Source organism: Lactuca virosa, chromosome 3 (genome assembly GCF_052849685.1).
Source record: "Lactuca virosa cultivar CGN04683 chromosome 3, Lactuca_virosa_CGN04683_v6, whole genome shotgun sequence".
Taxonomy (NCBI): domain Eukaryota; kingdom Viridiplantae; phylum Streptophyta; class Magnoliopsida; order Asterales; family Asteraceae; genus Lactuca; species Lactuca virosa.
This window is the reverse complement of record NC_136428.1, coordinates 300625845-300645989: the sequence shown is the minus strand read 5'-3', so window position 1 is coordinate 300645989 and position 20145 is coordinate 300625845.

Below are 20145 nucleotides of genomic sequence, written 5' to 3'. Positions count from 1 at the left end.
GTTTTTGCCCATCTGCTAAATTGGACATTTCTGTCCCCCCCTGTTAGCGACATAGCGTGAGGGAGGGAGTTGTTCTTCCATTTTCGTTGCTGCACCTGATCGTTCTAAATACAAAGAATCAACCTCAATTTAACTAGTGAGTATAGGTGTGAGTGTGCTTTGTGTGCAGCTGGAATGAGAGTCGGAGAAAATTCGAGAAAGGTAACAGTTAGAGATAGAGATATAAGTTGAGTTCTTTCAATCATCGAAGGTTATCCTCTTGTGATCCAGGTTCTTAGATTTAGAAATAAGAGAGAGAGAGAGAGAGAGAGAGAGAGAGAGAGAGAGTAAAGAAAGAAAAAGAAATGAAGAAGCACCGGCTGTCGTCGATGGACATGTTGGAATTTCACCATAAGACATCTAGGAGAGAGTTTGATGTGTGGAGTTATGCCGACAGTGAATCACAAGCTCTCATGAGAAACTTATTGTTCAATGCACTCCGATGGGACCGCTGATCGTTTCCTCGGCTATTCCTAACAACAGAGTCGTCATGTCCAAGTATACTTTCCGATGAACAAGGTGTAAGGTAGAGCTACTGATCGCAATCTCCAGCGGGCTTATCACGACAAGGATTGGATAGATGAAGCAGCGGAGAAAAGAAAAGGGGTAGCTATGAGAATCATGTCCAGCTTAAACTCTGTTTGGAGTTTTGGGTGATTGTTGGGGCTAGTTTGCATCGACGGAGAAAAAGGGCATCCCGGAAACGAAGAGAGCTCCGCCAGAGCTTCGCACGCCGGAGTCAGGAAGCTCAACGGAGAAGTAGGGGCGTCGGCCAATGAGGCCTGATGTACGACGAGAAAAGAAACTAGGTATGCTTGATCTTTTGGAGTATATCGACTAGTATTAGGTTTTAAAAATATAAATTAATGGGCCTTATGTCATGGTTTCATATTTTAACATATGGGCTGATGTTCATAACCCAATTGATAAGGGAAATGTGCAAAGAAACGTGTAGGAGCTGTTTGATAGATGATTGTGGGTCTACAGCCACAATGCCGACCCACTAGTAGGAGTTGTTTGATAGATGATTGTCTTTTTGATAATTATCTAGGTTTGCTACTACCTGATATGTTTTATGTGTTAGCATGATATGATGTTATGTGATAGTGGTAGTAAGGGAACAGTCCCCGGTTACCGGTCAATAGGGCCGAAGGGATAGTTTAGTACCCAACTATGCTAGACAGATTATGATATATGTGATATGATATTATGTGGTAGTAGTAGGGGGTGAAATAGTCCCCGGTTACCAGTCGACAGGACCGAAGGGGTAGGTTGGGCACCCAGATATGCCTGACGGGGCTAGGTTGAGCACCCCGGTATGCCTAACAGGGGTAGGTTGAGCACCCCGGTATGCTCAACGGGGTAGGTCGGGCACCCAGATATGCCTGACATGGGGTAGGTCGGGCACCCCGGTATGCCTGACAGTATGTGATTTGTATGGTATGTGGTAGGATGGGGGAACTCACTAAGCTTCGTGCTTACAGTTTACAGTTTTGGTTTCAGGTACTTCGTTTTCAAAAGAAAGGAGCCGGCTCGATCACACTATGATTTTCCGCACATGAGATCTTTAGGATTACACTCTGATATTATTTTATGATAACATGTTTTGATTGTTGACACTTTGGTCTTGACATGTGATGTTATTATGGATGTTTTTATACTGTTGGTTTTATAGTAACTTAATTAAAAATGAAATTTTTGGTCTTCAATTTTGGGATGTTACATAGTGGATGAATGCATTGGGTTACATATTATTGTGATTGTATAATTTTAGAAGGATAGGTTTAACTCTGTTGCATAACTTTTGTTTGAGTCCAACCATTGTAGTGTGGGACCCGTCATTCGAAGAATTATCTAGTATTGATATTATGTAATTGTGTTCATGTAGTAGTTAGGTGGTATTAGTGGAAGTCTGTTCTGCAGCTGATAGCAGAGAAGGGTAAGTAAGGGAGTCCTAGGAAAACCCTGAGAAATGTATTGGTGCGTAGGACACCTTATAGTATGAGGAATGTACTAGTTGGGAAGATCGACTTGGAGGATTCGGGGTAGTCCTTGAGGAGGGTATAAATAAGGGTGAAAGGTAGTATTGGGTCGGTACTACTGGAAGCACAAGATTTACACCCGAGACCAGGAAGATCACGATGAATCTAGGGAACTCGAGAGTGTGAACTTTCTCATGTATTGCAAACTGTTTAAGTGGTTATGTTTTAGTATGGTGGTGACACGTCATGGAATATGCGGTTCAGGATCGGGATCTGGTTCGGGCATGAGCACCGAACCGATGGATAAGAGGTCGCACGAGTTAATTGCATCCGAGGTTAGTAGATGCATCCTTGATGCGACCCCGGTCATGTTTGGCTGGATCAAGGAGGGAATCATCGAGCTGATGGAGAAACGCCTTCGTATCTACAGGGCCGATCTGGCTGCTAACCAGTCTGGGGCTGACACTTTCTCCTTCAAGAATTTCAGGGGATGTGGGGCACCTGGTTTTTTCGGGGTGAAGGACCCCATCACAGCCAGACATTGGATAGCTGACATTGAGTGTGCACAGATGATGAGCTTCTGCCCTAAGGGGTCGAAGGCGAGGTTCAGTGTAGGATGTCTGGGGGAGCGAGCCCGAGAGTGGTGGGAGGAGTTCGACTATACTTTCGGATCCCCAGCCATTGAGGCCATGACCTGGCCATATTTTGTGACCCGGTTTCGAGCATAGTTTGCACTAGGTGTTGAGGTGCAACAGTTAGCTAGGGATTTTCTAGACATGAGGCAGATGACTGAGAGTGTGGCGGAGATCACCGCCAAGTTCAGAGAGAGTGCTTTGTTCGTACCCCGGTACGTGGCAGATGAGGAGATGTGGAAGACCCGATAGCATGATATGTTGAGATATGAAATCAGGGAGTTTGTTAGTTTTTCTGCCTACCAAATTTGGATGACATAATATCCAGGGCGCGGGAACGAGAGATTGAGTCGGAGCACAGAGGGAAAAGGAAGGTGGAGCATGGGCAGACGGTTGGGGTTTCAGCAAAGAAACCCAATGGTTTTGACTCTAGGTCAAAGGGCCAACAAGGTCGAAGATGTTGTGGCAAATGCGGCATGTTTCATGATGGGGTTGGCAGAGCGGGTGGTTTGGGCTGCTACAATTGCGGCAAGACATGACACTTTAGCAAGTATTGCACTGTTGCTATCATCACCACCCAGACATCAGATCTGATTTGCTTTCATTCCAATCAGAAGAGCTACAAGAAGGGAAACTGCCCGAGTTTAGCATCAGGAGGAGAAGTAGTAGCACCTGCTCCAGTGACCCTACGGATTACTAATGGCCGCCATGACAAGGTGGATGCGCCTGTTGTGAGGAGCAAGGCTTTCCAGCTAATAGCCGAGGAGGTACGTGCTGCACCAGATGCGGTGACAGGCATATCTCTTCTCATTAACTCTTTATTTATGATGATTTATCTGCTTATATTTGTGTGTTTTGTTTTAGGATCATTCCTTGTGAACGGTATCTCTGCTTTGATATTGTTTCATTCAGGGCTACCCGATCTTTCGTGTCTCTTGCGCTCAGCAAGAGGTTTGTCGGATCTCCAGGAGAGCTGGATTGTCTATTAGAGGTTGAGATTGCGGATGATCGATGTGTCCGGGTATCGATGGCTCATCGGGATTGTATTCTAGAGATGTTCAGTGAGCAGTATCCGATCGATTTGGTTCTTATTCCTTTGCGTGGGAACATGGTTATAGTGGGGATGGATTAGCTAAGTCCCAATGGGGCAGTGATTGATTGCAAGCTTCAGATTTATGTTCAGCAGCTAGGGCCAGCCACTACCTTCATCATGGTTGTTCCGGTTACGTCGCCTATGTTACGGAGACCGGGGAGAAGGGTAAGGCGACTATAGATGATGTGCTGATTATACGGGAGTAGCCATATGTGATTCTGGAGGATTTTCCTGGAGTGGCTCTGGAAAGGCAAGTGGAGTTTCAGATTGATTTGGTTCCTGGTGCGGCTCTGATAGCCAAAGCACCATATTGGTTAGATCCTCCAGAGATGCAGGAGTTGTCTATACAGCTGCACGAGCTATTAGACATGGGGTTCCTTCGACCGAGTAGTTCACCTTGGGGAGCGCCCATCCTGTTTATGAAGAAGAAGGATGGCTCGCATTGGATGTGTATTGACTACCGGGAGTTGAATAAGCTAACGGTGAGGAACCGTTATCCACTCCTAAGGTTTGATGATTTGTTTGAGCAACATCAGGGTACATCTTGGTTTTCCAAGATTGATCTTCGTTCGGGTTATCATAAGATGAGGATCAGGGAGGACGATGTGCAGAATACGGCCTTCTGAAATCGTTCTGGTCATTACGAGTTCGTGGTGATGCCCTTTGGGCTCACCAATGCTCCAACTGCGTTCATGGACCTCATGAACCGCGTGTGCCGACCGATGTTGGATCGGTCTGTTATTGTATTCATCGATGACATCCTTGTCTATTCCAAGACCCAGGAGCTGCATGAGGAGCACTTGAGGGAGGTATTGGAGACCCTGAGGAGGGAGAGGCAGTATGCGAAGTTATCCAAGTATGAGTTCTGGTTGTGCGAGGTGCACTTTCTGGAGCACCTTGTCAACCGAAATGGTATTCTGGTCGATCCGGCCAAGGTCGGGGCCGTGATGAGGTGGGAGGTTCCAAGGTCTCGCTCTGAGATTTAGAGTTTCCTTGGATTGGCAGGTTATTACCAAAGATTTATTCAGGATTTCTCCAAGATAGCGGTCCCTCTGACTTGACTGACGAAGAAGACTGCTACTTTTCGCTGGGGGCCTGAGCACCAGGCAACATTTGAGACCCTGGGATAGAGATTGTGCGAGACGCTGATTCTGACCCTCCCAGAGGGTATTGAGGATTTCGTGGTTTATTATGATGCGTCGATCACAGGTTTGGGTGCGGTTTTGATGCAGAGGGGTCGTGTTATTGCTTACGCTTCAAGGCAGCTGAAGCCTCATGAGACGAATTATCCGATGCATGATTTGGAGCTAGGGGTTGTGGTTTTTTTCCCTCAAGATTTGGCGACATTACCTCTATGGGGTCCGCTGTACTATTTACACGGATCACAAAAGCACGAGGTACTTTATGGATTAGCCGAATCTGAATATGAGGCAGTGTCGGTGGTTGGATGTGGTGAAGGATTACGATTGTGAGATCCTTTACCATTCGGGGAAGGCCAATGCTCTCAGCCACAAGGCGATCACGGCTCCAATTAGGGATATCTGTATGAGGATGACAGTGATTACTCCACTCTTGGAGCAGATTCGAGAGACTCAGGTCAAGGCTATGAAGGAAGAGCACCGAAAGAGTGAGCGCATAGTGGGCCAGGTGGCTTCCTTCGATTATGATAGTCGGGGTTTATTGACTCTCCATCGGAGGGTGTGGGTCCCTTATTGGGGTGGGGTGCGTCAGGTCCTAATGGAGGAGGCGCAAAAATTGAGATTTTCCATTCACCCCGGGGCGACGAAGATATATAGAGATCTTCGTCCTGATTATTGATGGCCATGTATGAAGCGTGATGTAGCTTGGTATGTGGAGATGTGCTTGAATTTCAGGAAAGTCAAGGATGTAGCTTGGGTCATCGTGGATCGATTGACCAAGAGCACTACCCGGTTGGCTGACATTTATATTAGGGAGGTTGTGGCACGACATGGGGTGCCGGTTTCAGTGATTTCAGACAGGGATGTCCAGTTTACTTCAAGGTTTTGGAAGAGGTTCCACGACGAGCTGGGTACTTGTCTGTATTTCAGCATGGTCTTTCACTCACAGACGGATGGTCAGAGCGAGCAGACCATCCAGACATCGGAGGATATGTTGCGGGCATGTGTTCTGGATTTAAGCGGTAGCTGATATACGTATCTTCCGTTAGTGGAATTTAAGTATAACAACAGTTACCACACTACAATCGATCGACCTCCTTTTGAGACGCTCTGTGGGAGGAAATGCATGACCCTAATATGTTGGGGTGAGGTCGGTCAGTGAGTCTAGTTGCATTGAACCCAAACCCCTTTAACTTATTGTTTTTAATTAATTAGAATTTGAATATATCAAACTTGCATACTCATTTTGATGCATCATGCAAAACCTAACAAAGATTAATAAGAGTGAACATGTTGATTATAAGAGAATACGCATGACAACCTCTTCAAAACCACGTTGATTCTATGAATACCGTGGGATTGGCTTCAAAATCTGGTTTAACACACAAAATTTTGGGAGAAAAATTTCATAAAATTTATCATCGTCCATGCAAATTACATCATAAACAGTTAAATAAGATTAAGAAATTAAAATGGAACCCTAAAGGTCCATGGGCCAAATACAAACCAAAAAACAAAACCCAAAACATTATGGAAAAATAACAAAATTGTTCATAACTCCATTTAGAAAGCGATTTATGGAGTCAAAAATAGGTAGGTCCCCTTTGGGAATATATGATAACGTGCTCCTTATTCCAAGCTTCGATTTGACTGGTCATTGGTCGTAGGCCCAAAACCGAGCCTCGTAGCCAAAGTTAAGGCCATTTTTGTAAAGCGCCTTTAGTCACATGGTCATGGGCCTCTAGGAACGCAAGGACCCGATCCTGCACACTAGGACCCGTATCACATTCTCCTTGTGATTGACACCCTTACTTATCCAAACTATACTATATGCGATCGGGTACACTACCCGTTAATATGTTACCGAGTCGTTAGGTTAGATAAGGATTTATAAATTTAAATTGGAAAAGACGTGCCATACTGCCCTTTAGAAAATCAAAATTTTCAAAAAACAAAAAAGATTTCGGCATCGAAAAGATTGAGACCACATATAACTTTGTGTCACAAATGTTTATCCATAGCGCGACGATGTTACGCCGACCTAAAACATTATAAATATGTGTTGTTACAACTCCAATTTGGCGTGCAACCGTAGGGGACTTCCTCTAAGACGTCAGAAGGTAATATAATCATCCAAAAACCCTTTTGGGTTAATTTTAAAGGAAGATAAGCAATTTGGAGTGAATATTTTAAGAATCAAAGTGAAAAGCATTAGAACTTCGAATCAATTTCCTTAATAATCATGTTTTGTAAATCGTATATTATGTTTTTCTGTTTTCATGTATTGACTATGGGCTAAAACTCTAATGTTTTCATTATATTAGATCTAATCTAACGATTTGGTGTGATTTTATTGTACCAATATTGTTTTTATTTAATATATTATGTTTGTTTGATCAAAATATTATGTGTTAAAGATAGGATTTTTATTAGTTATTGTTAAAGTTACTTGAACTTAGACTATCAATCTACTTTTAATAGCTTGTTTCATAGTTATTTTATGAAAATTAACTAATTATGACTAGTGTTTGACAAAACCTAGGGCTAAGTAGTAAAATTGGAACTTTAATGTCTAGGAGAAACATTTGTTAATCAACTTATGCTAATAACTGATTTTCATGACCATTGAAGCTAATTCGTAGATCAAATATCTCATAATAAAAACTTAATTATAATTGTTTACATAGTTAATTGCATGACCATTTTGTTAATCGTCTTTATAATTATAAAATTTAGTTAATCAAATCAAGATAACTACGCTAAATTTTAACTAATACTCATTGCACATAATTTGAATCCACCATATTTAACGGCAAAGTCGAAATATGTGTGAAGATATCTTTATTTCTTATGTGTCTAAATCCATTCTCCTTTTTTTTTAATTTAGTTTAGTTGAGTGATCAAAACTCATTTTATTTAACTGTCTATAGTTTAATTAGCATTTGTATATATCTGTATTGAATTCTCATTCTCCTTATCATCGACACCCTTACTTATCAAAACTATATTATACACGATCGGGTCTACTACCCGTTAATGTGTTACTGCGTGGTTAGGTTAGATAAGGATGTTTAAATTTAAATCGAAAAAGACATGTCGTGCCTTTTTAAAGAGTTGTCGCGCCTTTAGAAAATCAGAATTAAAAAAAAAAGCTTTCGGCATCGAAAAGATCGTGACCAGATAAGGCTTAGCGGCGCAAATCTTTATCCTTAGTGTCGCAAAGTTATGCCGACCTCAAAAAAATAAATACCTATTTTTACAACCCTAGTTCAGTGTGTAACCATACGACACTTCCTCCAAGTGGCCAGAAAGTATTGTAATCGAGCATAAACCCTTTTGGGTCGATTTTGAGGTAGGAGAAGCAATTTGGAGCGAATATTTTAAGAGTCGAAGCGTGAAGCGTTATGATTTAGAACTGGTTTGTTAAATGATCGTTTTTTGTAAATCGTTTCTTATGTTTTTCTGTTTTCATGTATTGATTATGGGGTAAAACCCTAATGTTTTCACTAGATTAGATGTAACCTAATGATTTGGTGTGATTTTATTGTAGGAATAATGTTTTTATTTAATATATTATATTTGTTTGATCAAAATCCTTATGTATTAAATATCTATTTTTTATTACTTACTGTTAAAGTTAGTAAAACTTAGACTATCAATTTAGTGTTATTAGCTAGTTTCAGAGTTGTTTTATGACCATTAAATAATTATGACTAATGTTTGACAAAACCAAGGGTAAGGAAGTAAAATTAATGCTTTAGTGTGTAGGAGAAGCGTTTGTGAATAAACTTATGCTAATAATTTTGTTTCATGACCATTTGAGTTAATTTATAGATCAAATCTCTTATAATTCGTACTTAATTATTATTGTTTAGATAGTTAATTTGCATGACCATTGTGTTAATTGTTTTTATAATTATACAATTTAGTTAATCGGATCAAGATAACTAATACATTAGAAATCTGTAATGTTAACTTGTCACAACTAGTACTTTTGGCTAGGAAATTCTGTCTATGTATGATTAACCTTTGATGTATCTTGTAACTCCAAGTTTGATGTTATACATATTATTCAATCAAACACAACTATTCATATCAAAACTCACTCGTGAAGCCCTAAACCTAATTTAATACACTACACTCACTCAACTTTGGGTTGTAACCCTAATTTCCCGGTTCGAACTTTTATTGGACCAGGATCCTCTTATTGGGCCTAACAAACCAATAAACCTTCAACTTGATTCTTTTGGGCTAAGAAACCTCATTTGGGCCCTATTTGGACCCACATTCAATAATAAATAACATTTTGGGCCATGAAAGTCATCATGGGCCTTATTGGGCCGAAAAACATCTTTAATTTAATGGGCCGAAAACCCATATCCTTGCCCTTTTTGGACCGTAAACCCTCATGTGCGCCTACATGGATCAAAAATCCCTAATGGTCCAATGCAGTAACAAGCCCAAGATCCATGTTCTTCTATCCTTCCTCCCATTCTCGGTTTTAAAAAAAAAGAGAAAAAAGATGGAGATTTATGGGGTGACACCTCACTAATGTTTAGCGATAATCCAAGCAACAATTCTCATGTTTCTAGACTCTAAACCATCATTTAAAAACCACTTAATCTCTCTCTCTTTCTCTCTTATTATTCTCGGCCGAAGCTACCTCCCCACCACCATTTTCACTTCAAACTTGAACCATATTCTTCATTTCCTCTCATATCTCCTAAGAACACAAGGAAAATTCTACCATTTCTCCTTCTAAAATTCGTGAGTTAGTGTGTGTTTCAAGAAGTTGTCATTAAAGTTCATCATACTAGGTAAGCTACTTTACACTTAAGTTTAATAAATCTATGTTAAGCTAAGATCTTCCCTCAAAACATCACCTATCTCGTGTTTATGCTCCTAGAATCATCTTGTTTTTGAAGATCTTCTCAAAGGAGCTTGCTAGGCCGAAAACACCTCACCCTTCTTCATCAAGACCAAATCCATCACCCAAGGCGAGTTCATACCCCCTTGTTTTCGGTTTTTACTATGTTTTGGGGGAGGATACAAGTTGCTTTTGTGTTAGATCTATGTATTTACGCATATAAATGTGTGTTTTCATGTTATATGTTGTGATTATGTTATGAAAACATGTTAAATTTTCACCAAACTCCAAATATCTACTAAACTTGGTGATGTTTGTAAACTTAACCATCTTATGTGACTTACTATGAAGTTGAAAGGATTAAACATGTTAAGGATGTGTGAAAACTAAATAAAACCGTATAAGGGACCATATTTGACAAATAAACAAAAGATGAGACCTTTATGACACTCACGGTTTTGAGAGGACCAAAAGAGTTATTTTTAAATAAAAATGGATTTTATGATATTCACGGTTTCAAAGGGGCCAAAAGTGTTAATTTTCACAAAATGGGCTTCTATTTGGGCCTTCATGGTTTTAATGGGCTAAATTTGTTAATTTTCACAAAAATGGGTCTTATTTAGAAATTCACGGTTTCATGGGCGTAAAAAGGTAATTATTGACTTTTTATGGATTAAATTGTCATTTTAAACAAACATGGTCCAAAAATGTAAATTTTCGGTTAAATGGGCTGAAAATGTCATTTCTATTAAATTTGGGCCGAAAATGTTATTTCTATCAAAAGTGGGTTGAAAATGTCATTTTATTCAAAACTGAGCCCTTAAATGTAAAGTTTCGGTCTTAATGGGCCTAAAGTGTCATTTTACCAAAAAATGTGCCTTAATTGTAAATTTTCGGCTTAATGGGCCAAGAAGGTCATTTTTACAAAAAGTGGGCATTTTATGTCATTTTGGTAAATAATTGAGCTAAAACAAGCAACATAATAACAAACGGGCTAGTTACGACATTCTCACTTTTATTGGGCCTTGTTACCCATTTTTATGTTATTGGGCCTTCGTGGTCCACTTACATGCTTATTGGGCCTGATACATTAATTACATGTTTCTTGGGCCTTAGTGACCCATTTACATGCTTATTGGGCCTGATACATTCATTACATGTGTTGGGTTTTGAGCATTCTAACACTCCTATGGTGTACATGCAACCCTAAATACCTTAGATCTATGTTTTCTCTATTATACATGCAAATATCAATTTTCCAAGGTATTGTTCTAACTAGCATAATATATAGTACATATAATATAAAATCTAGTAGAATTACATACCTCTTGTTTGGTGCTTGATTCCATGGAGCTCAAGAGCCTAGTGCCCCAAGTGTGACACCTCAAATGGTTCACACAACACCATAAACATTTGGAATAACCATGAGAGAAGATATTAGTCTTATATCTCTATGAAATCGACTTGCCCTCTATGTAATACACTAGTGCCGATTTCACCAACAATGGGGTCTTTATATAGTGTGCACATTAGGGTTACACCATGTAACCCATGACTTAACCCATTCCTTATGCTCCATGGGTTTTAACCTCCATGGAGTATCCATGGGCCACCACATGGGTTAAACCCAACATAAGGAATCATGGATCATGAACCCACATATATAAGAATCTATGATTTACACAATCAATCCCCATATATTTATTTAGTCTCTTTTTGATCACTAAATTAATTCCAAATTAATTCTAGATCAATACTAATTAAATAATATGATTTCATATTAATATATTAGAACTTATAATATATTAATATGTCACAAATATCTTCTTTTCATTAAAAGGTCTATCCAATTGTTCTGATGCCATGCAACCCAAATGGACCATGCCGGGTCGGGTAAAGTATATACCAATTATAGTTATGGACTTAGAAACTAATCCAACAGTCTCCCACTTGGATAAGTCTAATAACTATTATTGCAAGTACGTCTTTACAACCTGACCAACAATCGTAGCTCTTAAAAGCTGCTGCCGAACTCTGAACAAATCAATGACGCGTCCATTAGATAAGTGATCATATATTCCTCCATTCTAGATATCATATGGACTGAGACATGGATTATAATCATTCTATCTGTCCATTTGTTGTTTCCTGATTTCCGATTTATGATGACTGACTAATTGAACAAATCAAATCAGTCCAGGCCCGACCGAGCACTTACATTTGTCATCACCAAATCATCGAGGAGCCCACAGATATCGCTTTTATCCCGAAGGTAAAAGGAATGGATAAACTTCGACTCATATGGCTTGTTCTACTACTTGTTGAATCATACACAAAGGCACGTTTTATAACATCGAGTTACCAATGCGTTTTCGTGCAATCAATGTATAACTAACTCATAGTAACAACTCATATCTCTAGGTTTGAAGAATATAAGATATTATCGTCTCATGATCACTCGTGATAAAATCCATGAAGTGATTCCAATGAGCGCAGGTTGAATCCAATACTCAGAACTTATGAGCACTCATGAGTGTTGTAGGACCACCTTGTCCCACATCTTAGACCTCTACAAGCCCAACCCATGACAGTCTTGATTCATATCTACTTCCAACATATGACCGACTGTGGATGGTTTGAATAACTTAATCATTCAGAAAGAATGACCTAGTTATTCTGAAGTCAAAACATGCAAAGTGAAACACAATAATAATCGAATCCAATATGGTCTCAGAACTTATGAATATAAATAAAACACCTTTTATTTATCACCATATGATTACACATTATTCATTGTATACTGTTTCAAACTATCAACTTTATACTTGAATTAAAACAATAGTTGTCCCATGCTCCAAGCATGTACACTATGTTTTCTAAACACTAGTCATGCCATACACCAAGTATGCATACTATGTTTGTCTATGATCTTTACTTTGTGAAATAGATCAATTGAACATAACTTCAATGATTCTCTTTTCACAGTCCCAAATCCTTACTGCAAATGCAAGAATTCCAAATTCATGCCATTTACTTAAATCTGTTAGATTCTAAACTTATATGCATTGATCCTCTTGTAATGAATATGCACAAAGTCACAAGGACTTAACAACAAACATTACAGAGCATTCCAAGGAGATCAACTCCTTGGAAACATCCTTCTTGCATTAAGTTTCCTAATCTTACACAGATTGAATAATTTCTAACTTTGAAACATTTCCATATTCCGTTTTGACTATCACTTCTGAACAAGAGTTGCCTCCTTACAGATTATGTCAATATGGTGCTTCCAGAATTAACACTATACTTCCAACTGTCCTTGAGCAACCAATCTTTGGTAAACCTTAGATTGTCCTCGACAATTGCTTAATCCTTTTAGTCATATCCAGTTCAAGACCTTTTCCCTTCTTAATGCCCCAGACATTTGGAAAATTTTAGAAAGGATGAATATAGCACATGTAATCGATTCTATATCCGAAGCATATGGGACACGATTCATGATGTCTCACATAAAGACTAAACCAGTCTTTTGCTATAATATTTCCATTTCAATTTGCCAAGTTCTCATAATTCAGATTATGAAAAGGGATGCCGTAATCATAATCGAATTTTAGAACGCAAATAATGGACCCATATATAGAATTTCCTTATGTTGAGCCATTCCAACATGAAATTCATATATATATCCTTGACTAAATACGATTTAAAACCTCAATCTAAACTTTTAGATTTGAGATGAAGTATAATTTCCTCTCCCTTAGTTATAGCAAAACAACTTTTTCCCAATTGAAACTTTTTGTTTTCTATAATTAACATTGCTAACTTGCAACCTTTATCATAATTATCATGCTCCCACTAACACGATGATTATTAACATAACACTTATGCTCCCACTAGCTTTGACATGTACTCAGAAATCAGCTGAACTTCTAGAAAAACAATACTTTATTGACTTTCTTACCAAAGTTCAGATTTCTGATACGAGATGCTTTGATAAGACTTTATGAAAATCATACACCTTTCCTTAGATAACTCACTTGTGTGTCTAAACAATTATGAAGAGGGATGCCGTAATCATAATGTTTAGACCTTTTGTCATTCTCACAATTGCTATCTACTTAAAATCTACTTAGTGAAAGAGTTTCCTCACCATCATTTTCATGAATCGGAGAGAAACCTTATGACACTTAGATTTAATGGTGTATGTGTTCCTATCCATGTGAATTTGTCACAACCATAATCACAAGACAAGGTTAGTGGCAAATCAAAACACATATGGACTGAACTTGTTCAATCTTAATTTCTTGCCACCCGGCAGCACAAGGGCCTACCATTGCTTCTAGGTTGTTATGCAAACAATTGAGAACTCATAGAACTCACAAGCATAGTCAACTTTTAACTGGAATAGACACAGAAATAAGAATATGTCAACACGATAGGTTACAAACCTCAAGTCGTGGGCTAGTGATTAACAAATATCTCGATTAGTTCTTGAACCTATCTTAAGATCTTTTAGACTCCCACTGTCCTCTTGACATATAAGACTCTCTTGCCAAATATTCAAGAGATAGTGCGGATTCTTTTACAAACACTTCACATAATTGGCCTTAGTTGGTCTTTGTTTTATCCAAAACATCACAACTTACCAATTTCAAATGTACAAGAGTAAAAAAAACATTTTACTCTACATTTGACAAGTGTTTTAAACCTTTCTTAATATTATGTCACTCAACGCTCAATCTTGGAGTATGAATATAAGATTTTATTTTGGAACGAAGTATGATTTATCCTTTGATTTAACCATTTCCACAATTCACGATTCCTCTCCTTAACCACCAAATGCACTAAGGTGTCCTTAGAGGATCAATTGTGATATGGTTCCATAATCACTAAGATAATCATAAAACAAGATACACAAGTACTCTCCCATCTCTTCAGATTGGAGAAACTTTTATCTTTCTGCCTTATTTGATTCTTCTTATTCAACCTTTGTGGTGGACCTGACTAGTACACAACCTAATGTACCCGATCCTTTAGTCCTTCGCTTGACTCACATGTGAATGTGAACAAGGAATTAGTCTTAATTTACCAAAGATGAAAAATCTCATTCATCACACAATACAACTTGCATGATTCCAAGTTTCTATCCAACTGAAACTTGGGTGATGAGAATCTTTCCTTATTTGATAAATTATGATACTACCACAAACGAAAGAATCAAATTCATTTTCCAATATTGCTTATCAATGGAAACATATAAACAACAATTTTTCACAAATGCCTTTGTAAGGATACTTAAAATAAATAAAATCAAAAATTTTCTTTTATTTTAAAAAACTTGCAGAAAAATTTATCCTTACAATGCAAATTCATATGAAAACTTTGTTGTTATCTATTCCTAAACAATATCTCATAATTCTTATGCAGTGGCACAAAATTCTGGTCATCGAACCATGCGATCAGAATCAGCACACCTTTTCTTTAAGCTTCCTTTGATTCTTCAAAAACATCAAAATGTAATTACATTACATCATGTATTAAGAATCTCCAAAAGAGACTTAATAGAGTTAGATAATGGACTTTACCTGAAGTAGTGTCAAACTTTTGACTTTACCATCCTTATGAGGTTTCAGGTAAATTCGGCAGCTTCGCAACCAATGCCCCTTTCCTTTGGCAATAGGCACATATGGACTCTTTGGGAATGGTACATGGGACTATCTCAGACTTAGCCTTTCTCTTTACCATTTGGTCAAGCGAGCTGACTATGGCCGATCCCTTTCCATTGGGAAGAGAAAGTTCTTTTGGATTTCCAGTGTCACCATTGTCAATGTCCATGAAGTTTTGGGAAGTCGATCTTCTAATCAAATTTGCTTTACCAGTGTTCCAAATCGTTCTTGATTCAGCAGCACTAAGCAAATAGATAAGATCATTAAAGGGTCATGTCGTGATTTGTCATCAGGTAGTGACTGAAGAACCAAGTCAATAGCCAGCTACCTCGAGACTTCGACACCCGACTCTCCCGGCTTGTCAATATGTCACTTAATCTCCAAGACCTAAGCACATATAGACTTTGTTTGCCAATAGGGATTGAGTGACTTAGAACTTATCAAGTCTTGAAACTTGTGGGATAGGGAGATTTATTGGAGGAGGTGGAGGAAGTGAAGTATGATTTCCAGTCCCACTAATGCACAACAAAGGGATTGATCTTTCACCTTGATTGCCATTTGGGATATCATCTTCATTAGGATAGCTTGTTCCTAAAGATTTGGGAAGACCATAGTTGTCTGAAGGAGACATCTATAAGGGAGAAATTCAAGTTAGTTGATTTAAAGTCCTTAATATAAAACCCAATATGAAATATTAAGGCTAGGATCAAACAACCTATTTATAATTGGAAGAGGGATGCCGTAATCCAAATTATAAAATAGTTGAAGGTAGGTAAATGACGATTTACCAATTTCCACCATGAAAAAAGAAATATAATTAAGTTTTAATTGGATTTGAAACTCCTAGATCTTTTGAGATACATTGAACTTTCAATGGCATGTTTGAATCTCGATTGTGCCCTCTCAAGTTTGTGACTGGGATGCTGAGGATCACAAACAAGGTGTGAATAACCATGCAATTTGACTTGGTACCCTTAACTTTATCACCTAATCGATGTGCCGGTTAACCACACACGCTCCACTAATGACTTGGTAAGGTACAAAGTGTAATTTCATGGGTTAGCACCTTTTCACATTTTCCTAAGTAACTAAGATTGGGAATGTATAAGTGTTTAGTTACTTAGTATTTATCATTATACCTTTAATGAAGGGAGAATTATAGTCCTTTCCTACCCGTTCGGCTAACGACCCTCCACCAGTCAAGGAAGCGGTGGGTGAGAGTGGACACCCATTAAACTGCCATTTTATAGGCAGTAACCTTATACCCCCCTTATAGACCGGCTTCGTGAATGAGGCCTACTAATGGTAAGATTGACTTTATCTTATACATATCTATATAATTAAAATTATAATAATAGTATAAGGGTGTATTTTAAACATTTAAAATACTTGGTGGTTTAATCTATTAATTAAACTATACTCTTAATTTAATTAAACTTAAACCATGTCTTTATGGAATTATTAACTCTTTTAATTAAACACTTTAATTAATTTAATGAAGTCCATAAAGTTTGAATTTTAGCTTTTAAAATTCTAAGGGTTCAATTTGGAATTAAAGTATACATGAAGAGTAACTTTACAAATTCCAAAACTTGAGGGCAAGTTTTGAAACTATTCAAGACTTTTCATTTCATAACTTATGAGTTTAATGGCTCATTAAAATGAAGACTCTTCATTTTTATGTAACCTCTTATTCTTTAATAACACTTTTAAAGAAGTGACTCTTAAACATCCATAACTCGAGGACAAGTTATGGAGTCATAAAACAATTTAATGAAAAGACTCTTCATTTTTGTGTAACCTATGGCACTTTTATGAGTTTTAAGATTCATAAATATGACTTTTCATGTGACTTGAAGACAAGTTACAAAAACATCTTTTATGAACTCCTTTTAGATTAATTTGGATCAAAAACAACTAAAACACAATTTTTTTTTCATTAATCTAAACTAACTCATAAATCAAGGAAACATAAAAAACGTTTGGTAATCCATAACTTGAGGACAAGTTATGGAGTCCATACAATTTCATTGAGATCAAGAATTATACTAACAAACAATTTGCACATAATTCATATGATCTACGAAAGCTCATAAGCATGAACATTCATAATCAACAATTTTTCAAGAATCACATAAACATATATAAAACTTGAAACTTTGATTATAGCATTGAAATTGGTTTAACATAATCATTACCACATTAAAAACAGGTTTTATAAGATCAAAACAATCAAAGGTAATGATTGTAGACCAATTCCAGCACCAAAACTCGAAGATATGCTGTTTGGGGGTCCAACTCGTCGAGTGCACGAACCAACTCGGCGAGTTGGATGTATTTTGTCTTGGACTCGTCGAGTCCCTTAATGGACTCGTCGAGTCCCCTGTTCAGACAGCACAAAACTTCGTTTTTTAAGCAGTTTACATCAAGTATAAGTGAAAACAAGCCTAGGCTCTGATACCACTGTTGGGTTTTGAGCATTCTAACACTCCTATGGTGTACATGCAACCCTAAATACCTTGGATCTATGTTTTCTCTATTATACATGCAAATATCAATTTTCCAAGGTATTGTTCTAACTAGCATAATATAAAGTACATATAATATAAAATATAGTAGAATTACATACCTCTTGTTTGGTGCTTGATTCCATGGAGCTCAAGAGCCTAGTGCCCCAAGTGTGACACCTCAAATGGTTCACACAACACCATGAACATTTGGAATAACCATGAGAGAAGATATTAGTCTTATATCTCTATGAAATCGGCTTGCCCTCTATGTAATACACTAGTGCCGATTTCACCAACAATGGGGTCTTTATATAGTGTGCACATTAGGGTTACACCATGTAACCCATGACTTAACCCATTCCTTATGCTCCATGGGTTTTAACCTCCATGGAGTATCCATGGGCCACCACATGGGTTAAACCCAACATAAGGAATCATGGATCATGAGCCCACATATATAAGAATCTATGATTTACACAATCAATCCCCATATATTTATTTAGTCTCTTTTTTATCACTAAATTAATTCCAAATTAATTCTAGATCAATACTAATTAAATAATATGATTTCATATTAATATATTAGAACTTATAATATATTAATATGTCACAAATATCTTCTTCTCATTAAAAGGTCTATCCAATTGTTCTGATGCCATGCAACCCAAATGGACCATGCCGGGTCGGGTCAAGTATATACCAATTATAGTTATGGACTTAGACACTAATCCAACAACATGTTTATTAGGCCTTAGTGACCCATTTACGTGCTTGATAAGTCCTCTATACTCTTTACATGTTTATTGGGCCTTGTTGACCCATTTACATGCTCAACGGACCTTGTATGCACATTTCATGCTTATTGGGCCTCATTCAATCAGGTACATACACACTTGGGCCTTGTAGCCTAAATACATACACGAAAACATTATTTAAAACATTAAATAGTGTGTTACAATATTCGCGTAAACATAGTTAAGGTTCTTGTGAGACGTTCTTTCATTCGTACCTACCTAATGTACAATCTTAAGTCCTGTAGTTATAACCAGAGTCTCCTGGAGGGAGAGAGATAGTTTGTGTATAGATCTATACGGGGTTGACAGCCCCACACCTGAGCTGTTCGCTACAGCTAGACTAGGCCAGTCTAAGGTGATAAATGTCTTACCTTAAACAAGCGATGCTTGAAAAACGTCACGACAAGCATAACAATCATATCAAGTATGGTTATAACAACTCACATAGAGATTAACGCCACTATAAATTTACGGAATACATATACTTTGATGCTGATACGAAACCATACAAACACCATTTTTCGGTCTTAGGGTTTTAAGACTACAACACTTTTACAATCAGAAAATATCGGATTTTCTGGGAAAATACATTATACATTACATTTTACTTACAACAGAAAATATAGGATTTTCTGGAACTCTCTTTTTATACATTTTCAAAAAAATGAACACACATGCTATAATACAAGATTTGAAACAAAACTCTCAAACCATTTTTACGGAAAATATCGGATTTTCTAGTGTTTACAAATGATACAAAACTTTTTATACAAACATGCTTATGAACTCACCAACATTATATATGTTTACATTTTTCAAAATAACTTGTATTCTCAGGGAATCGTTAAGCAGATTGGACATCAAGAACGTTGTATTTTGTTATCATCATACATTAAACATTTGGAATATAATTTGTAACCCAACACACTTATGTAAACTATGATGGTTGTTATATTGTATGTGTGATGATGATGATCTTTTGTTTCAATTATATACACTGTGATGATATTACAAGATGAAGTCACCCAACCCCCAGACGTTTCCGTCGTTCTGGTTCGGGGGTGTGATAGATTGGTATCAGAGCAATGTTTATAGTGAACTGGCATATCTAATCATACAAGATATGCAACTATAAATACATTGGGACTAAACTACTCTGAACAAAAATAAAATACATACCTATGTGTGCATTTTAGGGTATTGACACAATAAGAAACAGTAAAAGTCTTTGGAGGAATTGAACATCGCGTTTAAACCTAGGCAGTTATGTAGTCGTATTTGGGGTGAACATAGCCTGATCAACTATATTAATTCAAAATATGACCAACATGTGCATGGGAGTGATCGTGATGGGAAATGAATCTAGAAACTTACCAACCCTAAATCCAAAAGTTATTAAGAGACATCAAACATATATAATTAA